We start from the raw sequence: 23,787 nt of genomic DNA on the forward strand, positions 1-23,787 counted from the left end.
GGGAGTGTATGCATTTCATCCACCTTTACAAAGAACAAATCTCCTGCTGTCACTTTTTTTCTGTACTGTTTACCTATTTTTCATTTCACTGGTTTCTGTTCTTTATTTTATTCTTCTTTATGGTGACTTTGGCTTTAATTTCCTTTTTGATTTCTTTCAGTGGAACACAGTTCATTAATTTTAAACTACTTTTCTTTCCTGGTATAAGCATGCACAGCTCCAGATTTCCCTGCTAGGATATGCTGTGTTTTTCTTTTTTTAAAAGAGTTAATTTATTTATTTGAAAGTCAGAGTTACACAGAAAGAAGGGGAGGCAGAGAGAGAGAGAGGTCTTCCATCCACTGGTTCACTCCCCAGATGGCTGCAATGGCCAGAGCTGCACCGACCTGAAGGTAGGAGCTTCTTCTTGGTCTCCCACAGGGGTACAAGGGCGCAAGGACTTGGCCATCTCCTACTGCTTTCCCAGGCCACAGCAGAGAGCTGGATTGGAAGTGGAGCAGCCAGGACAGGAACCAGCGCCCGTATGGCATGCGGGCACTATAGGCAGTTGCTTTATCCGCTACACTACAGCGCTGGCCCCTATGCTGTGTTTTTAGTCAACTCACAATGTTTTCATATTGCCCTTTTTGCTTCTTCTTGTAGCCTGTAAACTGTTTAGAATTGTGTTACTTAATATTCAAATGATTGGGACGTATCAGACATCTTATTGTTATGGATTTCTAATTTACTTCTGTTGTATTCACAGATCATTACTCAATATAATTTAAATACTATCAAGTTTAACGAGAATTTATGGCCCTGCATATGTCCATCTTACTAAGTGTCCAACATGCCCATTAAAAAATGTTTATCAATTTGTACTGGATAATCTACAATGTTCAACTAGACTAAGTTAGTTCTGAGTACAGTTCAGGACTTCTGTATCTTTACTGGTATGCTATCTGTTTGACCTACTGATTACTAAGAAAAGACTAGTGAAATCTCCAACTGTAATTATGGACTTGTCCATTTCTCATTTCAACTTTGTCAGCTCATAGCTTCATGTAGTCTGAAGCTCTGTTATTAAGTGTATGCACATTTGAGGATGTGACATCATCCAGAAGAATTTACCTTTTAATCACTGTGAAATGTTTCACTTTGTTCCTGGTGATATTTCTGGTCTAGTTTGTCTTACATTAATGTCTGTTTTCTTAAGGTTAGCATTTGCATGGCATATGTTTCCTCACTCTGAACCTACCTGTGTTCTTGTATTTCAAACAGTTTTACTACAAACACATAAGTGTTTTGCCCAATATGAAAGTCCCCAGTGTTAATGTGAAGTTTGTAGACTACTTACGTCTAACATAGGATAAATATGATTGGGGTCAGTCTACCACCTTGCTATTTGTCTCATTTCTTCTTTGTTCCTTTTTCCTCTTTTCCTGCCTTATTTTATGGGTGTTTTTTAGGATTTTTTCCTTTTTTTTTTTTTTTTTTTTTTGGACAGGCAGAGTGGACAGTGAGAAAGGTCTTCCTTTTTCCATTGGTTCACCCCCCAATGGCCGCTACAGCCACCGCGCTGTGCCAATCCAAAGCCAGGAGCCAGGTGCTTCTCCTGGTCTCCCATGTGGGCGCAGGGCCCAAGGACCTGGGCCATCCTCCACTGCCTTCCCGGGCCACAGCAGAGAGCTGGACTGGAAGAGGAGCAACTGGGACAGAATCTGGTGCCCTGACCAGGACTAGAACCCAGGGTGCTGGCACCGCAGGCAGAGGATTAGCCTAGTGAGCCGTGGCGCCGGCCAGGATTTTTTCTGCAATCCTGGCTTACCAGCTATAATACTTTGTACTTCTATTTTGTGATTTTTTCTATAGCTATAATGTGCATCTTGAGCTTATCATAATCTATCTTCAAATATCATATAACCTTATGTACAGTATAAGAATTTATCATTTCTTTCAATTCTCCCATTCTACATTGGTTACATGTTTTTATATATGTCTCTAAAATACAATAAAAGGTTTGGGGGCTTGTTTTTCCTTAAAATGTAGTCAATTTCCTTTTAAGAAAACTTAAAAATTTTAAGAGTGAGTATTTTTTATATTTATCCTTACATTTATCATTTTCTGCTATTTCCAACACATTTCAACACGTGGGACTGGGCTACTTCTGTCTTATGGACCTCCTTCAAGCCTCAGGCCCTCCTGTGGAGCAAGTTTGCTGGTGATGCCTTCCTTCAACTCTTGTTCGTAAGTACTTTACCTTTATTTCTTAAGGATATATTAGCTGGATACAGAGTTCTTGGCTTTTATCAAGTGAAGATGAAATTCTGCTACCTCCACCTGCACTTCTTCCTGACAAGCCACCTACAGTCATCTCTATCTTCACTCCAATGCATTGTGTTTTTCTCTGGTTGTTTTAAAGGCATTCCTCAACACAACCAGTTGTTAGCTATTTGATTTCAATGGATCTTGGGGTGATTTTCCTTGTGTTCACCTTGCTTCATTTCAGTTTCTTGAGTCTTTATCATTCTAATTAAACTTGAAAACATATACCCTGCTGGACATGGTAATTTGAGAACTCCTGCCTACCAGTCATCATCTCAGAATATTTCTCTCTCCAGGACTTTTTCTGCCCTCTGTTCCTGGAAGGCCTGCAGGACACATATCTCAGAGTGCCTTCTTCTACTCTTAACTACTGTGCACATTTTCCTCACCATAACCCCCCGGGAGCACCCCTAAGATCTATCTTCCACTCCACTTACTGTGTCTTCAATTGTGCCTGGTGTCCACTTAACTCACCCACTCTTTGTTTTTAACTTTTTCTTTGCACCTTAATGCCTATATATGAAGAGGCTTCCAAAAGCTCATGGAATAACAAAAATAAAAGAATGCAAAACGTCCCCTATCACTCCTCCCCCCTCCCCTCCTCTGCTCCCCCCACCACCAGTGGTGGTCTGTGACCACACACTCCACTTCCTCACATCTCTCTGGGAAGGTTCACCTCCCCTGGCCGGGGAAATGTCTCCACCAGCAGTTCTGCACCTGCCACAGCTGCCCTGCAGGCCTCAGGAAAGTATCCTCCGGGCAACTCTTTGCAACCCTGCAATGCTGAGCCATCACACGCTGCCTTGCCCTGCCCCAGTCTGGGGAGCAGGCATTCCTGGCCCAGCTTCAGCGAAGCCCTTTGGGACTCAGAACCAGAGGCCGGCAGCCTGCCTTCCTTCTCCGAGTTGGCACCAGAGCCCGGTGCTGGTGGAAAGCTTAGTGCAAGGAGGCAAGTCACGGTTAGTTTCAAACACCTGCAGGGGCTCCGAGTTTCTTCTCTGCTTCAGGCACCTGGAGATCTTTCCTTTAGGTCTCTGGTGTGGGCATACACCAACACTCCTGAAACTTTAGTCTCTGGGGGCTGGTACAGTGGGCTAAACTGTTGGCAATGCCAGCATCCCACACGGTCACCAGTTCAAGTCCTAGCTGCTCCACTTCCTATCCAGATCCCTACTAAGACACCTAGGACAGCAGTGGAAGATGGCCCACATGCACAGACCCCTGCCACCCACACGGAAGACCTGGATGGTATCCCAGCGTCCTGATTTGGGCCTGATCCAGCCCTGGAGGAGTGACCCAGTAGATGGAAGATAGACAGACAGACAATTTTTCCAACTCTGCATTTCAAATGAAGAAATAAATCTTATTTAAAAAATTACCATCTCTGGGTTGAGGCAGGTAAATGTTTCAGAAGCCTTCCTTACCCTAAAAACTCAATCTATTAATCTATTTTCTGCATATTTCAACAAAATCAACAGAAAGACAGCTTAGGAATATTGGCTTCCAAAAATAACTGCCCCCTACTTTAAACTGAATTTCACAAATATTTCTGAGCGGCCGCCTCCCCAAGCTGCATTCAGTAGCTGGAAAACAGCCCCACTGCTGACAGGCTGATGTCTCCAACTCTCCACCTGCACAGATCCACCTCCACCCTGACTTTCAAACCATTTAGTGCACATCGATCCACTGGAAAGTGTCATTTTGTTAAGTGCACTCTTAGCCTCCTGCGCACAGTCCTCCCATTTCATTCTCCAATAAAGAATATCAGGAGCTGGCAGAACGAATCCCTGGGCCATCTGACTATTAAATCCTAAGAGCTCACTTTAAGAAATTTCAAATGCTAAAAATACAGTCTCTTGGCAATCAAGACCTTTGTGACCTGGCCTTGACCTACCCTGTCATCCACACATGCAGTCATACCCACCATGCCTTGAGCCACGCGCCCTTCAAAGCACAACGCCATCTTCAGCTCCTCAGGGCAACATTCCCAACACACAGGAACCGGGACACTCTCTCTCTTGCAGCCCTTTTTCCACTCCATTAAATTAGCTTAAACCACCTTCCAGAATAAGCTAGAAGCTTCCATATGCATCACCTTGGATGTGGAGAAAACGTACAGTTCCGACTTTGGCCTATGTCCTCTCCCCTCCGCACCCTGGGTCTGGTTTTCTCCACCACTAACAACTTCCTTCAGGGAGAGGACTGTGCCTCCACTCATCCTTTAATCCAGAAAATACGTCCCAAGCCTCCCAGATGCCGCGCCCCATGCTGGGTATCCAAACAGGAGTAAAAATTAAAGAATCAAGCCCTGCCTGGAGGTGCTCCCACAGGGCTGGGGACAGGACACTGCGGGACGACCTGCTCGCATGCTGACATGGAAGGGACCGGTCCTTCTTGTCTCCACATGCCCAGCCCTGGGAATCTTCACAGAAAACAAGGGGAGGGGAGCCGGGCAGGGAGTGGTTAGAGACTGGCGAGTCCCATGACACAGCCAACACAGCCGCAGGGACCAGCCTAGCACAGCGTGAGGCCATCAAGGAAGACAAAGTACGGAATCCTCACCTCTACACGCCACCTCCCTCAATGCAGCAGTTCTGCAAGTTCAAGGCTGAATGCAAAAGGCCCAGGCAACACCAGCTGGTCAACAGTCCTAAGCCTCTGACCACAGGAAACTGAGAGACAGTGTCTGAGCACCAGCCTCTCCCGGCGGTGAGGAGGCCTGACCCTGTGACTGCTGAGCAGGCTGAGAGAAGCATCAGAGCCATCAGCTCCCCAGCAGGAGTGGGCTGCGGCGCGGGCAGTACAACAGCTGGTGGGAAAGGGCACAACGCAGTAGACACGCCTGTAGGCCTTGAGCACAGGTCAAGAATGCCCTCTCTCCAGTACAGACTAGTTTACTTCAACCAAGACATGGCACATGGCTTTTTCCATTGTAAAAATGTTCCACTCTTCCCCGGGGGCCAGAGCCGTGGCTCACTTGGTTAATCCTCCGCCTGCAGCACCAGCAACCCATATGGGTGCTGCGTTCTAGTCCCAGCTGCTCCTCTTCCAGGCCAGCTCTCTGCTGTGGCCCGGGAGGGCAGTGGAGGATGGCTCAAGTGCTTGGGCCCTGCACCCACATGGGAGACCAGAAAGAAGCACCTGGCTCCTGGCTTCAGATTGGTACAGCGCCAGCCGTGGCGGCCATTTGGGGAGTGAACCAACGGAAGGAAGACCTTTCTCTCTGTCTGTCTGTCTGTCTGTCTCTCTCTCTCTCTCTCTGTCTATAACTCTGTCAAATAATTTTTTTTTTTTAAAAATGTTCCATTCTTCCTTAAGCAGCAATGTGCATAGAGAAATGGACTGAGGAAAAATGTGCGCTAAGTTGATCCTGGCTGTCTAACTGCTAGAGGTAGTGGTCATTTTCTTAAAGCCGTTATTATATTTAATTTAAATCGGCTATTTCTGAAATACTTTTATTATAAAGTAAAACGTGTTAACAAAAAATGCCCCCAAAACAGAAAGGTGAGCTCCATGGATTATAACAAAGCAAACATCCAAACCCAGCAGCACTCACTCAGCTGGGGAGAGAACGCAGCCTGCACGCCAGGACCCTCCGCTGCCCAAGCCCAGCCACCAAGCCTGGCTCTCCCCAAAGCAACCTCTCCTGCTCGCCAATTCAAAATCTCAGGTTGGCACGATGTATGCACAGAAACAGACTTCCCATTGGTAAAGCCACTGCATCCGTTCCAGAAAGAAGCACACTCTTTCCGTGCGATATTTTGGGAAGCTGTTGACCAAATGACCCCACTACATCCTCAAATGCAGCCATCCGTGCATAGGATGGACAGAATTTCACAGTCACAGACCACAGCCCCTGAGCACCCGCTGGGACCCGGGCACTGTGGGAATCAGCCAAGGGGCACACAGGTGACAGGCACTCATCAGCACAAGTGACACAGCAGCCTCCAGGGGCTCATGGTCGCGGGTGGTGCCCACACTCAGCTATGGAACCGGGTGGTGGGCGGGATGCTGGGCACGACACCCAACTTGAGAACAGGGAAGACTGAAAGGCAAAGAAGAGAGCAGCAGGAGGCGGGGGGAGGGGCAATGGAGGAGACCACCGCAAGATGCCAGAGACTCGGAGATGACACAACCGTGTTTCTCTCTTGTAACGGCCCACACCCACGTAGCTCAGGCCCACGCCAGCTCCAGGAGGCTGAAGACAGCCTCACAGCCCCGTCACGCCCAGGGGGTTGCCTACTCCTCAGCAAACAAGACTAACCCTGCCTGAGGCATTTCCACGAGACCACCCTAGGCCTTGCCCACAGCTCTGTCACTGGCCCACACCAAAGACAAGACGAGGCTGCACCTGGCGGGAAGCAGGAACCACAGTGCTGAGCACTCCGTGTGCTGCATCAAGGGACCGGAGCTCTCCCCCAGATGATGGGGAGACCTGGAAGAGTCTCAGCGAGGGGTGCTGTAGAAGATGTAGCAAGCAGCTTGACAGCAGAGACTAGAGGCACAAGAACCAGGCAGGGCACGCTCGTGGAACCCAGAGACACTCAAGGCCTGGCCCGGAGTAGGCGGCAACTACCACAAAGAAGGGGCCAGCTAGATGAGCCTGCACGGTGTGCGAGAGGACCATCTCTGTCGCTGGAGTTGGGATACTGACACCCACACTGTTAGATGGCAGTATTGAAGGCCAAACAGCGCACAGGAGGTTGAAGACCCATGGGAAAGTACAAATCACTCCACAAACCTCAGAGTAAGATTTCTCAAGTGTAATTCGATCAACTTACAAAACAAATTTAAAGAACCCAGTTAAAGAATTTCTATAATCCACAAGGTAGGCATTTTATAAACTTTTATTATTACTCCTTGTTAAATAGAAACAACTGTGTTCGTTGGCAGTAGATGTATGGATTTATTTGAGGGCTCCCCGTTCTGTTCCACTGGACCAGGTGTCTGTTCTCTGTCCATACCATGAAATTTTGATTGCTACAGCTTTGCAGCTTTGAGTATGTTCTGAAGTCAATTGTCTTGTGCCTCCATCTTTGCTCTCTTTGCTCAGGACTGCTTGACCACTGAGGTTCCTGTTGTTCCGTGCAGAGTTCACGACAGCTTCACCACTTCTGCGAAGGAAGCCACTGAGGTTGCGTGAATCTGCAGATCTTGTGGAGCCCATGGACAGCTCAGCGATATTTCTTCTAATTCATGAACACAGGCACTTTCTGTTTACCTGTGTCATCTTCAAATTATTTCAGTAATGTTTTATAGTTTTAAATGTACCCATCTTTCTCTTCTCCAGTTAAATTCATTCCTGAGCACTTCAGATTTTCTGGAGTTACTGTAAAAAGGATTGTTTTAATAGTTTTTCAGATCATTTGCTATTCATGTATAGAAATGCTACCAACTTTGTTGGTTGATTTTATCTATTCATTTACTAGCTCTAAAAGAATGGTTGTACACAGAATTATTTTTAGGTGTTTAAATCCAATTGAACAATGATCCCTGTAAAAAATAAGAGTGGGAATAAAAGAGGGAGGAGATGTACAGTTCAGCACATATTCCCACGGACTGACACCTGAGGGTAAAGCTAAAAACTTGCCATGGGACTCCAATCCCATTAAGTTGACAGGTACTAATGCCATCTTACTAGTCAAAATGATCATTTTAAGTGCATAACTGATCATAAAGATAAGAGTAAGTATCAAAGGGATTACACAAATAAGACCAAGTGTCTGGTAATAACAGATAGAATTAAAAAGGAGAGTATGATCCAACATGGGAAGCAGACCACACAGCAGACTCATAGAATGACAAACGCCCTAAACAGCACTCTGGCCTCAGAATGAGCCCCTAAGGCGTTCAGATCTGGCTAAAAAGCCCATGAGAACATTTCAGGCATGGAATGTGGCAAAAAATGGCCTTCATAAAAGATCTCTGTGAGTGCAATCCCAGTGGAAAGAAGGGGCCAAAGAAGGTGGTACCTTTCTCTGAAGGGAGGAAAGAACTTCCACTTTGCTTATGGCCCTGTCTAAATACTGATGGAGTTTGTGGACTCAAAAGGCTTCCATAGCCTTGGCAACTCATGACAAAAGCCTTGTTGATCACTGACATCATAAATGAGAGTGTCAATTGTTAAATCAACAACAGGAGTCACTGTGCACTTGCTCCACATGTAGGACCTCTGTCCATGAGTTGTACTATAATTAATGGTAAAACTGGTCTTCAAACAGTACGTTATACTTTGTGTTTCTGTGTGGGTGCAAACTGTTGAAACCTTTACTTAGTATAGAGTTGATCTTCTGTATATAAAGATAATTAGGGGCCAACGTTGTGGTGCAGCAGGTTAATGCCTTGGCCTGAAGCGCCAACATCCCATGTGAGCACCGGTTCAAAACCCAGCTGCTCCACTTCCCAACCCAGCTCTCTGCTATGGCCTGGGAAAGCAGTCGAACATGGCCCAAGTCCTTGGGCCCCTGCACCTGCGTGAGAGACCCAGAGGGAGCTCTGGCCATTGTAGCCAATTGGGGAGTGAACCAACGGATGAAGATCTCTCTTTTCTCTCTCTCTCTCTGTCTCTCCCTCTCTCCCTCCCTCCCTCCCTCCCTCCCTCTCCTCTCTCTATGTAACTCTGAATTTCAAATAAATAAATAAATCTTAAAAAAAATAAAGATAATTAAAAATGAATCTTAATGAAGAATGATATGGGAGAGGGAGTAGGAGGTGGGATGGGAGTGGGGGTGGGAGGGCAGGTATGGGGGGAAGAACCACTATGTTCCAAAAAGTGTACCTATGAAATTTACAGTTATTAAATAACTGTACAGTCCTTTGGGTTCTCTATGACAGACAGGAGGACTTGCAAAAATTTGTGGAAAATGGAAGCAAAAGATAATGCACATTTTCCATAAACTTCTAGAAGTCTTCATGTGCGATTTTATCATCTGCAAATAGGGAGTTTTAACTTGTTCCTCTCCAAGGCAGAGGTCTTTTCTTTCTTTTCCGGGGTGATGCTCTGGCTAAGACGTCCAGGACTTTGTGGAATCCAAGAGGCCAGAGCAGGCAACCTTTATCTTGTTGCAGATCTTAAAGGAAGGTTCTCAATAATCAGCTGACATCAGTAGAAGGTGTATCAGACACGGACTTTACTACTCTGAGATGTGTTCCTCCTCCACCTATCTGTTCAGCATTTTCATCGTGAAGGGGTGCTGCACACGCAATGGGGAAGCACAGAGTGCTGGCACACCGCTGTCTACGTGCAGAAGGAGAAGAGCAGACTCTTATCTCTCACATGCGGCGCAATCAACTGCAAGTGGGTTAAAGCCTAAATCTGAGGGCCAAAACTATGAAACTTATGTATTAGGGGGGGAGGGGAGATACCGGACTTTAGTCTGGGAAGTGATTTCTTGTAAATGACCCTCAAAACGCCAAAAGCAAAAACAGAAAAATAGAAATACACCACACACACACACACACACACACACACACAAATACTTCTACACAGCAAAAACTCCAAGTGAAGAACCCACCTGCAGAAGGGAGAAAATGCTCAAGAGTCGCCCACGGGAGAAGGGGCTGGTATGCAAAATACATATTTGAACTCAAACTAGTAGATAACAAGAGAACAAAAGCCTCTATTTTCAGAATAGGCAAAGGACCTGAATGGACATTTCTCAAAGGAAGGCATTCAAATCGCCAACAATACATGAAAAGGGGCCCAAAAAGTCAATCATTACAGAAAGGCAACGTAAAGCCACAATGAGGTCACTGCATACCTGTGGGATGGCCTATTGCTAAAATGCGGAAAGACAACAGGTACTATCGAGTATGTGGATAAAGAGAAACCACGTTGGTGGGAACATAAATTAGTGCAGCTACTGTGGAAAATACACAGAGGTCCCGTTCAACATAGATTTACCCTACGACCCATCAATCCCACCCCCGCGTCTGTCCCGCAGGAAGTGAAGTCTGTCAGGGGACAGCTGCCCTCCCGTGTCACTGCATCCCACAGGAAGTGAAGTCTGTCAGGGGACAGCTGCCCTCCCGTGTCACTGCATCCCACAGGAAGTGAAGTCTGTCAGGGGACAGCTGCCCTCCCGTGTCACTGCATCCCACAGGAAGTGAAGTCTGTCAGGGGACAGCTGCCCTCCCGTGTCACTGCATCCCACAGGAAGTGAAGTCTGTCAGGGGACAGCTGCCCTCCCGTGTCACTGCATCCCGCAGGAAGTGAAGTCTGTCAGGGGACAGCTGCCCCCCCGTGTCACTGCATCCCACAGGAAGTGAAGTCTGTCAGGGGACAGCTGCCCCCCCGTGTCACTGCATCCCGCAGGAAGTGAAGTCTGTCAGGGGACAGCTGCCCTCCCGTGTCACTGCACCCCGCAGGAAGTGAAGTCTGTCAGGGGACAGCTGCCCTCCCGTGTCACTGCACCCCGCAGGAAGTGAAGTCTGTCAGGGGACAGCTGCCCTCCCGTGTGCGCACTGCATCCCACAGGAAGTGAAGTCGTCTGTCAGGGGACAGCTGCCCTCCCGTGTCACTGCATCCCACAGGAAGTGAAGTCCCTGTCAAGGGGACAGCTGCCCTCCCGTGTCACTGCATCCCGCAGGAAGTGAAGTCCCTGTCAAGGGGACAGCTGCCCTCCCGTGTCACTGCATCCCACAGGAAGTGAAGTCCCTGTCAAGGGGACAGCTGCCCTCCCGTGTCACTGCATCCCACAGGAAGTGAAGTCTGTCAGGGGACAGCTGTCCTCCCGTGTCACTGCATCCCGCAGGAAGTGAAGTCTGTCAGGGGACAGCTGCCCTCCCGTGTCACTGCATCCCGCAGGAAGTGAAGTCGTCTGTCAGGGGACAGCTGCCCTCCCGTGTGCGCACTGCATCCCACAGGAAGTGAAGTCCCTGTCAAGGGGACAGCTGCCCTCCCGTGTCACTGCATCCCGCAGGAAGTGAAGTCCCTGTCAAGGGGACAGCTGCCCTCCCGTGTCACTGCATCCCACAGGAAGTGAAGTCCCTGTCAAGGGGACAGCTGCCCTCCCGTGTCACTGCATCCCACAGGAAGTGAAGTCTGTCAGGGGACAGCTGTCCTCCCGTGTCACTGCATCCCGCAGGAAGTGAAGTCGTCTGTCAGGGGACAGCTGTCCTCCCGTGTCACTGCATCCCGCAGGAAGTGAAGTCTGTCAGGGGACAGCTGCCCTCCCGTGTCACTGCATCCCGCAGGAAGTGAAGTCGTCTGTCAGGGGACAGCTGCCCTCCCGTGCTCACTGCATCCCGCAGGAAGTGAAGTCTGTCAAGGGGACAGCTGCCCTCCCGTGTCACTGCATCCCGCAGGAAGTGAAGTCTGTCAAGGGGACAGCTGCCCCCCCGTGTCACTGCATCCCGCAGGAAGTGAAGTCTGTCAGGGGACAGCTGCCCTCCCGTGTCACTGCATCCCGCAGGAAGTGAAGTCGTCTCTCAGGGGACAGCTGCCCCCCCGTGTCACTGCATCCCGCAGGAAGTGAAGTCTGTCAGGGGACAGCTGCCCCCCCGTGTCACTGCATCCCACAGGAAGTGAAGTCTGTCAGGGGACAGCTGCCCTCCCGTGTCACTGCATCCCACAGGAAGTGAAGTCTGTCAGGGGACAGCTGCCTCCCCATGTCACTGCATCCCGCAGGAAGTGAAGTCTGTCAGGGGACAGCTGCCCCCCCGTGTCACTGCATCCCGCAGGAAGTGAAGTCTGTCAGGGGACAGCTGCCCTCCCGTGTCACTGCATCCCGCAGGAAGTGAAGTCTGTCAGGGGACAGCTGCCCTCCCGTGTCACTGCATCCCGCAGGAAGTGAAGTCGTCTGTCAGGGGACAGCTGCCCTCCCGTGTCACTGCATCCCACAGGAAGTGAAGTCTGTCAGGGGACAGCTGCCCTCCGTGCGCACTTCAGCCAAGAAACGGAAGCAACCTTTAGGCTCTCAGGAAGTTAATGCAGCTGACTGGGCTCTAAACATGCGGAATACACACACTTAGGGAACGCTACGCAGCCAGAAAAAATGACAAAGTCCTGTCATTTGCAACACATGGATGAACCAAGTGGACGTTACGTTAAGCGAAATAAGCCAGGCACAGAGGGACAAATACCACATGAACCTCACTTGCGAAGGGGAACCTGGAAACTGGTCTCATCAGAGTAGAGAGTAGAATGGTGGCGACCAGAGGCCAAAGCAGGAGGGAGCCGTCACTCCACAGCACCGAGAGACAAGCAGGCAGGAGGCATGGGGGCTGCTGTGCGACCACACGGCTCGACTCCAGGTGACAATAATGCACTGCAATTGCCAAACAGCTACGAGAGAGGATTGAATGCTCCACCCACAGAAAAATGATAGCTGTCAGAGGCGGCAGACACGACAAAACTGATTTAATCATCATGCAAGGTGCTAGTGCATGCAGAGAAACACCACATTGTACCCCCAGATATGGATCCTAATTTATCAATGAAAAATAGAACTTTATAAAAGTGACCAGATGGCTTCCACGTGCACTGTGGTTTAGCACCAGCAATTTTCCTTTCTTCCTGGCTGCACACATCACTCAAAACGAAGTGTCTGCGCAGGCATTCAGCCCAGCAGCAGTTCAGACACTGGCTGGGAGGCCCGAGTCCCACACCCGAGTACCCGGGTTCAATGCCCAGTTCCAGCTTCTGATGCCAGCTTCCAGCTCACGCAGACCCGGGAGGCCGAGGTGATGGCACAAGTAACCGGATTCCTGGCGCTCCGGCAGGAGACCTGGACTGAGTTCCCCACTCATTCCCAGCTGCTGCAGGCTTCTGGGGAGTGAACCAGCAGATGGGGGTGCATCTGCTCACTCTCAAATGAATCAAGGTTTTTTACGTTAATGAAGTTTCTGTGTCCCTTCATCATTCCTGATTAAGGAATCAGGTACAAAGAGCAGAACCCTGCAATGATCAGCCCTTGACGATGCCGGTGAGACTCAGCGCATGGCGCACATCTACCTCTGGGTGTAGAATCATCAGGGTTTCTTAATTATTTTTAACACTGAAAGGTAAACCGAATGTTTCAAGATCCTCCCGTGTTTTGTGATCCACCAAATCAACAAAACTACCACAGCCAGCCAGCTGAACACGAGAAGCACGCCCAAGGTACACGTTGTTTTATTGCTGCAACGACATTCCGCTGGTACCCAGCTCTGCGCGACGCTCTAAGGAGCTGCAGCTGCCGCAGGTCCCCCCTCACTGCCCAGCTCTGGGGGGGCGTCGCCCAGGCCTAGTTCAGGGCCACACTTCCTGAAGCACAGGTCAACAGCCAGGTGCCACTGAAAGACTCCTGCCTTCTCTCTGGTCCCTGGAGGAGCACTGGAGGAAGCTAACTTAGGGGAGGGGCCTGGAGCCCCAGGGAGCCCCAACCCCCACCCACTCCGCCAGTCCTGGCCTCTCCCATAGCTCCTCCTCCTCGTTCCACTCCACACCTGCAGGCCCTCTGGGCTTGTTTTGCTCTTCCTGCTAAATGGGTGAGCAAGACCAGAATATTCTTCAGCACATTGGTGGGGAGCAGAGAAGGGGACCTCACAACCTCCCCTACATGAGTGGGAAATGGTGCCACGGCCTTCAGGGAATCTAAATGTTAGACACCCCTAGTATCTCACCAGCACATGAAGTACACATAGCGGAAGCAAGGCACAGAAACGCGGCTGCCCCTCAGGGGCTCACCCTCACGCCCCTCTTCTGATTTGTTCCATGGAATCACACACAAGCCCAGCACTGCCCACAGGACGGTGATCCCAAGCTGACGCACAGCAGGGCCCGCCTCAGGAACCCGGCTGGTACTCCCTTCCCTGCCACAGGGCGGGCGGTCACGGGCAGCCCGGCAGCGGCCTCCAAAGCCTGCCCTCCAGCCCACAGGACGCTGCCGTCTGCTGCATGGCCGAGCTTCCCAAACCCACTCCTGACACCCGTGACGCCAGGCCCCTCGCAGACACGCCCCTGCAAGCCCGAGTCACCCCTCGCTCCTGGGCCCTTTCCTGGCGTTCGTGAGGACACTGAATAAAGCCCGCGCAGACACGGGATGAAAGGCACGTTTGGGTGCAGAACTGACATCCACGCTCAGTATTTTTTCATTTTCAAGGGCCATTGCACTCGCCAAGACAACGCTGCAGGGTGCACACTTCTCCTGCACCCAGGGTCTCCTCCTGCCAGCCTCAGGCTCCAGGTGACGTGCAGCTCCTTGCTTGGAAAGGTGCGCCCGTTCACGGTGGCCACCCAAGCCTCACACGGGAGGCCGTCCCGCTGTGTCGCCTGCTGGCCTGCAGTGAGGAAGTCGTTGCTACTTTAGTGCAATGGACAGAGGGCTAGACCTCCATGAAGTGCAATCTCACCTGAGCAAACAGACACACAAGCCAGGATGGAGGGAAACACACCGAGCACAGGCAGAGCGCCATCCCTGAGGGGCAAGACTGTGGGGAGTATTTTGCTCTTCTCTTTTACATTTCTGTGAACTTTCCGGATTTTTCTTACAACGATTATTCATTACTTTTGTTAGAAGCAAAGAGTAAGCAGGAATAAAAGAACAAACTCCACAACCTTCTGCTCTGAGCTCGCAGCACACGCCCTCTGGCCGCCAGCTCTCTCAAGTCCCGTCTTCCCTTCCCCTCCACCCCCATAGCAGTCCCCATGCACCAGCCCGGCTGCAGCGGCCAGGACACACGTGTTGTCTCGGCATGCCCCGGTGGGTTCCGTAGGGAGTCTGGAAACAGATACTTCCAGAAGGAGGTGACGGATTAAACTGAGAACACAGATATCAAAGCTCATAGGCACCTGTCGATTGCTGTCCTGTACCAGGAGTGCTGATCAGAAACCACAGGTGAAAATGACACTAAAATCCCAGGGAGAACAGCTAGCAGTACGAGGCTGACTGGCAGCTTTTTCCAGCACAGCAGACTGGCTGGAAGAGTGAGTCCAACCAGAGTTGCTGGCCCTGGATCCACCCTCCTTGAGGAAAGGTGCTCGGTCTGTTACACCAAAGACCGTCACGCAGGGCCAGCGTGTGGGCAGTGGTTAGGCCACCGCTTGCACTGCCGGCCTCCCATATCAGAGTGCAGGTTAAGTCCCGGCTGCTCTGCTTCGGATCCAGCTCCCTGCTAGCACACCTGGGAAAGCAGCAGCTGACGGTGCAAGTACTGGGCCCCTGCCACCCACATGGGAGATCCAGGTGGAGTTCCTGGCTCCTGGCTTTGGGGTGACCCAGAGCCGGCTGTTACATCCATTTGGGGAGTGAACCAGTAGATAGAAAAGTTCTCTGTGTCTCCTCCATCACTCTGCCTTTCAAATATGTAAAGCTTTCAAAAAAAAAAAAAAAAGACTTACAGAGAGAAGGTGAACATTCAACAGAACAAGCGACACGGCTCTGATCTCACTTGTCAGCAACCTCAAGAACTTACCGAGTTTCGTCGCTCGGATTTCACCAAGGGAAGAAAGTGAAACACAGGGACAGCAGCCAGGGGCATTCCTGCTGCTGCTGTCTCTGACGCTGCTTGGGTGAGCGGCACCAACCGTGGGATTCTCAAGGTCACTGTCCAGGACCAAAGTCACGCCTGCAAGTCCATGCTCTCACGTGAGCAGAGCTGGCAGTGTCTCAGAGAGGCCAGCCGACCTGGCAGCAGAGGACTGAGCCGGGGGGGAGGTGCCATGACCTCAGACTCTCAGCACCCGCCCCTCCCAGGCCCACGTGCAAGCACTCAGGCTCTGATCGCCAAGACTTCTCCTGAGGACCTGCAATGGGCTGGAGGCCCCACGTGCACTTTCTCCCGCCTCACAAGAATCCTCTGGGGGTGCACATTATTCCCATTTTACAAAGCAAACGGAGACTCCCAGGAGCTCAGCAACACGCCGACCGACGAGGAGATGGACAGCAGCGGCCCCCTGGATGGGAAGCCGGGTCTCACGTTCCCTCCAGCAACACCACACTGCCGACAAGCAGATGGTCCTGGGCTCGCACCCCACAGCATGACGGAAGAGACAGGCAGGCAGCAAACCTCACTGTGAACCTCCTCTCCTGCTCTTCCCCCCGACATGACACTACTCGTCGACGGACTTCCCCGGGGCCTACACGTCCCTGAAGGGAGATCAGTGTCTGCCGCTCAAGACCAAAATGAAGATTCAACAGAACTGCGGATGTAGCCTGGCACACGCTGGGCATCTGAGAAATGTGGCATCCTTTCTCTCCCTTAGAAATGTTAACATCTTGGAGCTCAGATTACTCAAAGGCCTGAATCAGCTGTGTCGACTCCGGACGCCAGCCCTTGGCGCAGGTTCCTTGAATGGGCTATGATTTGCAAATCCGGATCCAGGCAATAAAGGCCGCGCTTAGGAAAGAGTTCCGGAAGGCGCAGGCAAGGGCGCAAGAGCAGCACGCGAGTGGCCACTTACTGAACTGGGGGGGGAATCCATCAGCACCGCCTCGGGGCTAGGTGGGAAGACCCCGGCTAGGAGCCCCGGGCCCGCGACTGACCCTCCGCAAAGGCAGCAAGAGCATCCAGTGCAGAAAGCAAACTCAACACAAGGAGCTGGGAAAACCAGCGGCACACACGCAGACACCCTCCCCCACCTCTCACCACACACAACCCGACCCCACCACAGGCGCGCGTCTGAGACCCCAGGAGGAAACACAGGGAGCCACCTCAGGACGCTGGTCTGGAAAAGACTTTTTAGAAAAGAAGCCAAACGCACAGACAACAGAAGCAGAAGTTGACAAATGGGATTCCACTGCACCACAGCGCTTCTGCAAGAGAGGAGCAAAGGGACGGGCTGCTGGAGGGGAGAAGCGCGTGCAAGCCGCTCGCCGGCAAGGGCCTGCCACCCAGAGCAGACAGCAGCCGCAACTCCACAGCAAGAACAGTGACCTGATTAAAAAGCGGACAAAGACCTGGACAGACAGCTCTCAAAAGACGACATACAAAGGGCCAACAGTTACATGAAAAGAAGGCTCCACATCAGCAATCAACAGGGAAATGCAAACCAAACCTACAGAGAGATGCCCTCAAACCCACAGTGGCTATTACCAAAAAGACAAGAGAGCAGCAAACGCTGGGGAGGGCGCGGCGGGGGGTGTAAGGGAGGGAGGCCATTATGGGGAACAGTCCAAAGTTTCCTCAACACTGAGAGGGCCACCGTGAGATCCACTAACCTGGCCAGCGCCGTGGCTCACTAGGCTAATCCTCCACCTGTGGCGCTGGTATCCCATATAGGCGCCAGGTTCTGGTCCGGGTTCCTCCTCTCCCAGTCCAGCTCTCTGCTGTGGCCCGGGAGGGCAGCGGAGGATGGCCCAAGTGCTTGGGTCCCTGCACCCGCATGGGAGACTGGGAGGAGGTACCTGGCTCCTGACTTCGGATCGGCACAGCACCGGCCGTAGCACCCATTAGGGGAGTGAACCAACAGAAGGAAGACCTTTCTGTCTCTCTCTCTCACTGTCTATAACTCTCTCTCTCTCTCTCTCTCTATCTCACTAACTCTGCCTGGCAAAAAAAAAAAAAAAAAAAATCCACTAACCCCACTGCTGGGTGCACAACTAAAGGAGATGCAATCAGTCTGCCAAAGAGGCATCTGCACCAGCATGCTTTTAGCAGCACTATGTCAAGCAGCCTAGATGCTGGAATCAACCAGCTGAAAATGTGACACACACACATACAATGGAATACTACTCAGCCATAAAAATGGGTGACAGTCGGCCATTCCCAGAGACGAGGAGACAACTGGAGGTCATTATGCTGAGTGAAACAAGTCAGGCACGGAAAGACAAAAACTGTGTTCTCACTTGTGCAGGGAAGCTGCAACGCTGACCTCAGCAGAGAGCACCTCACCAGAGGCCCGAGTGGGGGTGGGGAAGGAGGAAGAATGGGGGACAGTTTCAAGGGTGCAGGTGAACAGGACAAACTTCTGGGGTTCCACAGTGAACCAAGGCTGCTGACAACTAACTGCATTTCAAAATAGCAAGTTCTCAATTCAAAGAAGTGTAGACACTGGAGAGGACAGATGCGGCAGTTCCCCTAATCTGAGCAGTACACACTGTACACGTGAACTGAAGCTCCCCACCGCCGTGAACACGTACGAGTGCTGTGTCCACTAAACACGGGAAGGAAGTCACGGCAGGCTGCTGCAATCAAGACTCAGCCACAAAGCATGGTGACAGACGACTGCCCAGCACAGGGCCTGGGACACACGTCACGGTGAGAAGAGGCTGCCGGCGCAGGACAGAGGGCCCAGGCGGCTGCATCCGGCCTCCCCACAGGAGGCCAGGAGGGGAGCAACCTGACGTGAACTTAGCTCAGCCCCTGTTAACACCCACTCCGCCAGGGTGGCAGTCAGCAGCGGGCACCTGCTGAGCATCCTAACCAGCAACAACCGGGGACCGCCTCTGACCAGCAGCGCTCCCGGACCCCCGGGACACAGCCGCCGCCGCCACAATGCAGTGGCGATGCGGCACCCAAGTGGCCCACGGCGGGCGACAGCCCCTCGCTGCCTCCGCTGCTGGTCCCTCCATTCTCTGCTTGCTTGCAGAGCTCTCTCTCAACATGTAAGCTTCGAAGTCCCTGGCTCTCCACCTGAAGTGTGCAGGTGTGCTCTGAAGCGATTTTCTGGAGGAGATCTTAGCTGTTCCCCCGCAGGAATACACTCAAATCGCACACGTAAAGCCAAGGCTTCGATTCTTGCAGATCTCAGCTTAAAACTCGTAGGCACAGATGTAACCCAGACTGGTCTAGCTGCAGGAGGGGAGCAGGCTCACCGTGCAGACCCGGCAGGGCGAGCTCTCACCCGCAGCTGAAGGAGGAAGCTTGAACACAAATGTGCAAGCATCCATGAGGACGGAGCTGTCCATTTCCACGTGACTAGCGAGTGGAAGATGTTCAGATCTGAACCGGAGGAGAGAAAACGACATCTTCCCACGAAGTGGAGATCAAAAGGGAATACCTACTTTCAGGGGAAAGGGCACACCCGGAAAGTGTACCGGGACATCCCGAGAAGCCTGAGGCTGCACCACAGGAGCCCAGCCCTGCCAACACGGCCAAGCTGTGCGCTGTGGACACCCACCCATGCCAGCGCAGAAGGCGAGCTTGCTCACGAGATTCTCCAAAGGAATTTCACCCCTACTGTTCCTTTCCTTAAAATGCCCATGACCACCCATTTCATACCCAAAATCCTGACTGCAGCTAAGGCCCTCAGGCACTGCCCTCCTAACTGACCCACCCACAATCCTCCACTGGCTCAGCCATGCAGCACACCCCCGAGGAGCTGGGAGCTCCTGAAACGCACTCGCTGAGCACTGAGACCTGGGGCACTCGCTGACTGTAGGGCCCTGGAGGAACCTGACAGTCTCCCAGCTTTCCTACCCAGCTCACCTAGCAACAGTCCTTCCACACTGCACACACACCCCTACCCAGGCCTTCTGTGCAGACAACACCTGGGCCTCTGGCACGCACTTAAACTGTCTACACCGAACTCCTCTGGGGGAAGTATGGTGTCTTTTCCATAGCCACAGCACCCAGCAATTGGCAGAGCCGAGCAGTGATCAGCAAACGGAAACGACGTGCCTCAGTGAACGCACACTTGGATGTGGACTCATACAGAACCGTGGCAGGGCAGTTACGTCACCACGGCGACACGGCGTCACTGGTGGTTCGTCAGGCAGGCTGGAACTCCTGTATCTGCAGAGTGGCGCTGTCTCTTCAACTGTCCATTTCATACTCATCCCTCCCCAGGATGCACCTGCCACGTCTGGGACCAGGGCGCAAGCTGAGACCCCTCCCCGTTTATCATCCAAATGCAGCACCACCCGCTTCCTCATCAGAAGAGGCGGAAAGCAGGAGACAGCATTCCCCGGCCACGGAGAGGTCTGGGACGGGCCTCCAGATCTCTCACCCGCAGAGGGACCCTGCCAACCACGGGCACCGTTTTCGGTTTCTTCTCCTCTCGTCATGGGAAGTCCCTGACCCACTCGTGTTGGGTATTTCTTGTGTAGAGCAGCTCGCATTTGCATGTGATTGTGTGTTTACTCCCTCACTGCTAAATAAATTTTATTCCTATTTGCACAGGACACCAATCTCCACTTAGTATTTTCTAACTACAGGAGGCAAGAACCTGGACTAAAAATTAATATCTTCATTGCCTGCGTCAATTTGGGACACCACATTCTATACTGAAGTATCCAGGCTGGAGTTCTAGTTCCACTCTGGATCCCAGCTTCCTGCTGACGGGCAGCCTGGGAGGCAGCAGGTGATGGCTCAAGTGCCTGGGTCCCTGCCACCCACACGGGAGACCCAGATGCAGTCCTTGGCTCTCAGCTTTGACCTGGCCTAGCCCTGGCTGCTGTGAGCATTTGGGGAGTGAACCAGTAGACGGAAGACACTCATTCTCTCTCCCTCTCCCTCTCCCTCTCCCCTCCCCTGCCCTGCCTCCCCCCATATATTAAATATACAAATACGTTTAATGAATTGATAAAAACTGAGAGGATGGGTTGGGAAGACTACAGGGAAAGGAGGAGAGGAGGGCAGGGAGGCAGGGAGGAGGAGAGCAAACCTGAGGACACACTATGCAAATGCCCACATTCGGACACAGCCAAGCACAGTGTACCGACGCTGACCTGAGAGCACTACAGCCTTGACACGCCCATGGCTTCCCTCTGCGCTCGGGGAAGGACTGTGAAAAAAACAGAGCTGGAACCACCCTCCCCACTGCAGAGAGGAACCGAGGCTCAGGGCGGCGCAGGGACTTTGCCAGGGACCCCGGAGCCAGGGGTCTCCGTCGGGGGACCCTGCCCTAGTGCTGAGGACCCTCCAGGTGAAAGGCAGCGATTGAGGCTGCAATGTCCTCTTCCCCCCAGGTGGACGCTGAGACTCAGCCCTAGCCCACCCTCAGGAGGGGGTCGTCGAGCCACATAGCCCACCCTCAGGAGGGGGTCATCGGGTGAGACTCCTGATGCTCTGTAAAACAGCTGCATCTCCTCACAGCCCAGGGCAGTGCGGGGGGAGGGGGGGTTGTCACGGGGAATCTGCGTGCACAAGATGAGGGCAGAGCAAGTGGGCTTCGGGGCTCAGTAAGAGCCTGTCCCTGAGCTCACAGGGTGCCCAGGGTGCTATGGTGGAGCAGGACTCGTCCCCCCAAAACTCATGCAGATGTTTAAACTCTGATGGCTTCATGTTAACAGGTGACAAGTTCAAGCCAGAGCCTGGATCTAATCGTGGTGTCTGGTGGGAGGTGTTTCGGTCAAGGGGTGGGTGGGTTCTTGCCAGAGGGCTGACTACCTGAGTTCAAGTCCTGCCTTGCTGACCTCTCTCCTTCCCGCTGACCAGTGTGATCGTTCCTCTGCACCGGCCACAACCAGCCACCACCTACTGGGCAGTGTGAATGCCTCCTCCTGAGCTGTCCCCTCCAAACTGTGAGCTGAAATAAATCCTTTCCTCCCAGGGCGCTCCTCGCAGGCACTCTGGTTAAAGGAACAAGAAGCAGACCACTGCCGCTGCCACCTGCTGCCATGCCCACGACTGGCTCTCGAGAAACCACTGCGTCCAGCTTCCCAGGATGCCTGCGCGGAGCAGGGAGGAGCCCAAGTCACCGGCGGGTGAGTCTTCTGCACCGGGTGCCAGGGCACCACGCCGGGGAGCTGGCCCTGCTGCCCTCCCCACCTGGGCATTCCCGCGGCCAGGGCTCAGGCGCCTGCACTGTCACGGGCCACCTCCCGTCTGCTCCCCTGTGCGGAGGGCGCCTGAATGCCAGGGATGCTGTCTTTGCTCTTGCAGTCTCAGAAGCTGGCCTAGAACCAAGAACATTCTTGTATTCAGCAAATATTTATGAGCACTAAATTGCTATTATCCTGGAGCTCATGAGAAGGGAAGCAGGAGCAGAGGGTTATCAGCCGTGGATGGGACGAGGCTCAGAGACTGGAAGATGACCTTGTCTGGTCAGCACATGTGCCCTGAAGACACTTGCAATGCAGGTACAAAGAGAACGGCCGCACCGCAGAGTGGGACACCTACACACCTGTGCGCACACGGTAAGAGCCACAGCAGAATGGGAAGGAGCCAGAGCTTCCGGAGACTTCAGACCACAGCAACCCTATTTAGTAGTTGTGCCAACTTCCACAGAGTATCTTCTCAAGCCTCCACTTCCCCATTCCAAAGGGAGAAGTTGACATCTCACCTGCTGCTGGTCAAGTGAAAAGAACGAGACCTGCGGCACAGCCCGCACAGGGCAGTGGGGTGCACGAGGGAGATGGGAGTGTCCAGTAGCACCCCGTGTGGTGCACAGACGCAGACAGGCGCAGGCTGGGAGAACAGGACCCCTGGATTTCATTGTGGGGAGAGACGGGTTCACAGGGAATCTCAGAGAAACACATTCCACCAGGCCGCTGAGGGGTAAAGCCAGACGCCAGAAGGCTCGGGAGGCAAAAAAGAGAAATGACAAAAGAGTTCGTTCAAGGAAGTCAGGAGTCACCTGCGGAGATGTCAGTTTAGAGACAGACAAGCAGCAGGTGCAGGAACGCCCTGAAGAGCTGCAGGGCGACCACAGGAAGTGCTCCTGAGGTCCCTATCGCCATGTCTATCGGGTCACAACTATGCCGCCTAGGAAGTTCTTAGAGTCACCGAGGGTTACACAAGATGTCACTGGTATTCAGAAGGTACAAAGATGGTCAGAAACATGGCTAAGTCAATTGACCACTCAAAATGTATCACAAGGAAGTCACAACACCCAGGGCACGCACTCCTAGTCTAAAGTCTGCGTAAATGTGTCCATTTATCTTTAGCGCTGCAAGAACAGCAGCCTAGGGGCCTGCACTGTGGTGTAGCAAGTAAAGCAACCACCTGCTGTGCCAGCATCTCATATGGGCACCGGTTCAAGTCCCGACTGCTCCACTTCCAATCCAGCTCTCTGCTGTGGCCTGGGAAAGCAGTAGAAGATGGTCCAAGTCCTTGGGTCCCTGTACCCATGTGGGAGACCAAGAAGAAGCTCCTGGCTCCTGGTTTTGGATTGGCCCAGCTCTGGCCATTGTGGCCATTTGGAGAACAAAACAGCGAAGGGAAGACTTCTCTCTCTGCCTCTGCCTCTCTGTACCTCTGCCTTTTAAATATATACATAAATCTTTTTTTAAAAAATCCATATAAAAATAGCATCCCAAAGTCATGATATCTGGAAAGATCGAGAATCATCACTAAAACACCACTTGGAAAGAAAGTGTTGTATAAATCTCAGAACGCAGAATGCGTGTGACCCAGGATGGCGATTAGGAACTGCTGACCTAGAAAACCTCAGGACATGGCCCTTTCAAGGCCTGTTTGAAACGAGAGGTTTTCAATCAAGAGTGTAGTAAGCAAACTGTCTTTAAAGTCTAAGAGAAGAACTCAGATTAATGAGGATTCAGGTGAGCAAGGAGCCTTGCCGGATGCTCTAACGGCCATCCTGGAGGCAGTTAGGGCAGCACTGGGCAGCAAATCAGAATGCGGGGCTCCTGCTGGTCACCACTGCCCAAGCCTCGCAGC

At 52.1% G+C, this 23,787-nt stretch overlaps 1 protein-coding gene and 1 long non-coding RNA gene across 5 annotated transcripts in view; both read right to left on the bottom strand.

Moving 5' to 3' along the window:
• TRAPPC9 (trafficking protein particle complex subunit 9) overlaps positions 1-23,787 on the bottom strand; it is a 564,887-nt gene that overhangs the window by 324,338 nt on the left and 216,762 nt on the right. The gene's annotated exons all lie outside the window — the stretch shown is intronic.
• Positions 144-23,531, bottom strand: LOC149126356 (uncharacterized). Its single transcript, XR_016236037.1, has 2 exons — positions 15,700-23,531; positions 144-7,633 (listed from the first exon to the last, which is right to left on the bottom strand). It is a non-coding gene; the product is annotated as an uncharacterized LOC149126356 (long non-coding RNA).

This window comes from Oryctolagus cuniculus, chromosome 6 (genome assembly GCF_051225735.1).
Source record: "Oryctolagus cuniculus isolate XC-2025 breed Fujian yellow rabbit chromosome 6, ASM5122573v1, whole genome shotgun sequence".
Classification (NCBI taxonomy): Eukaryota; Metazoa; Chordata; class Mammalia; order Lagomorpha; family Leporidae; genus Oryctolagus; species Oryctolagus cuniculus.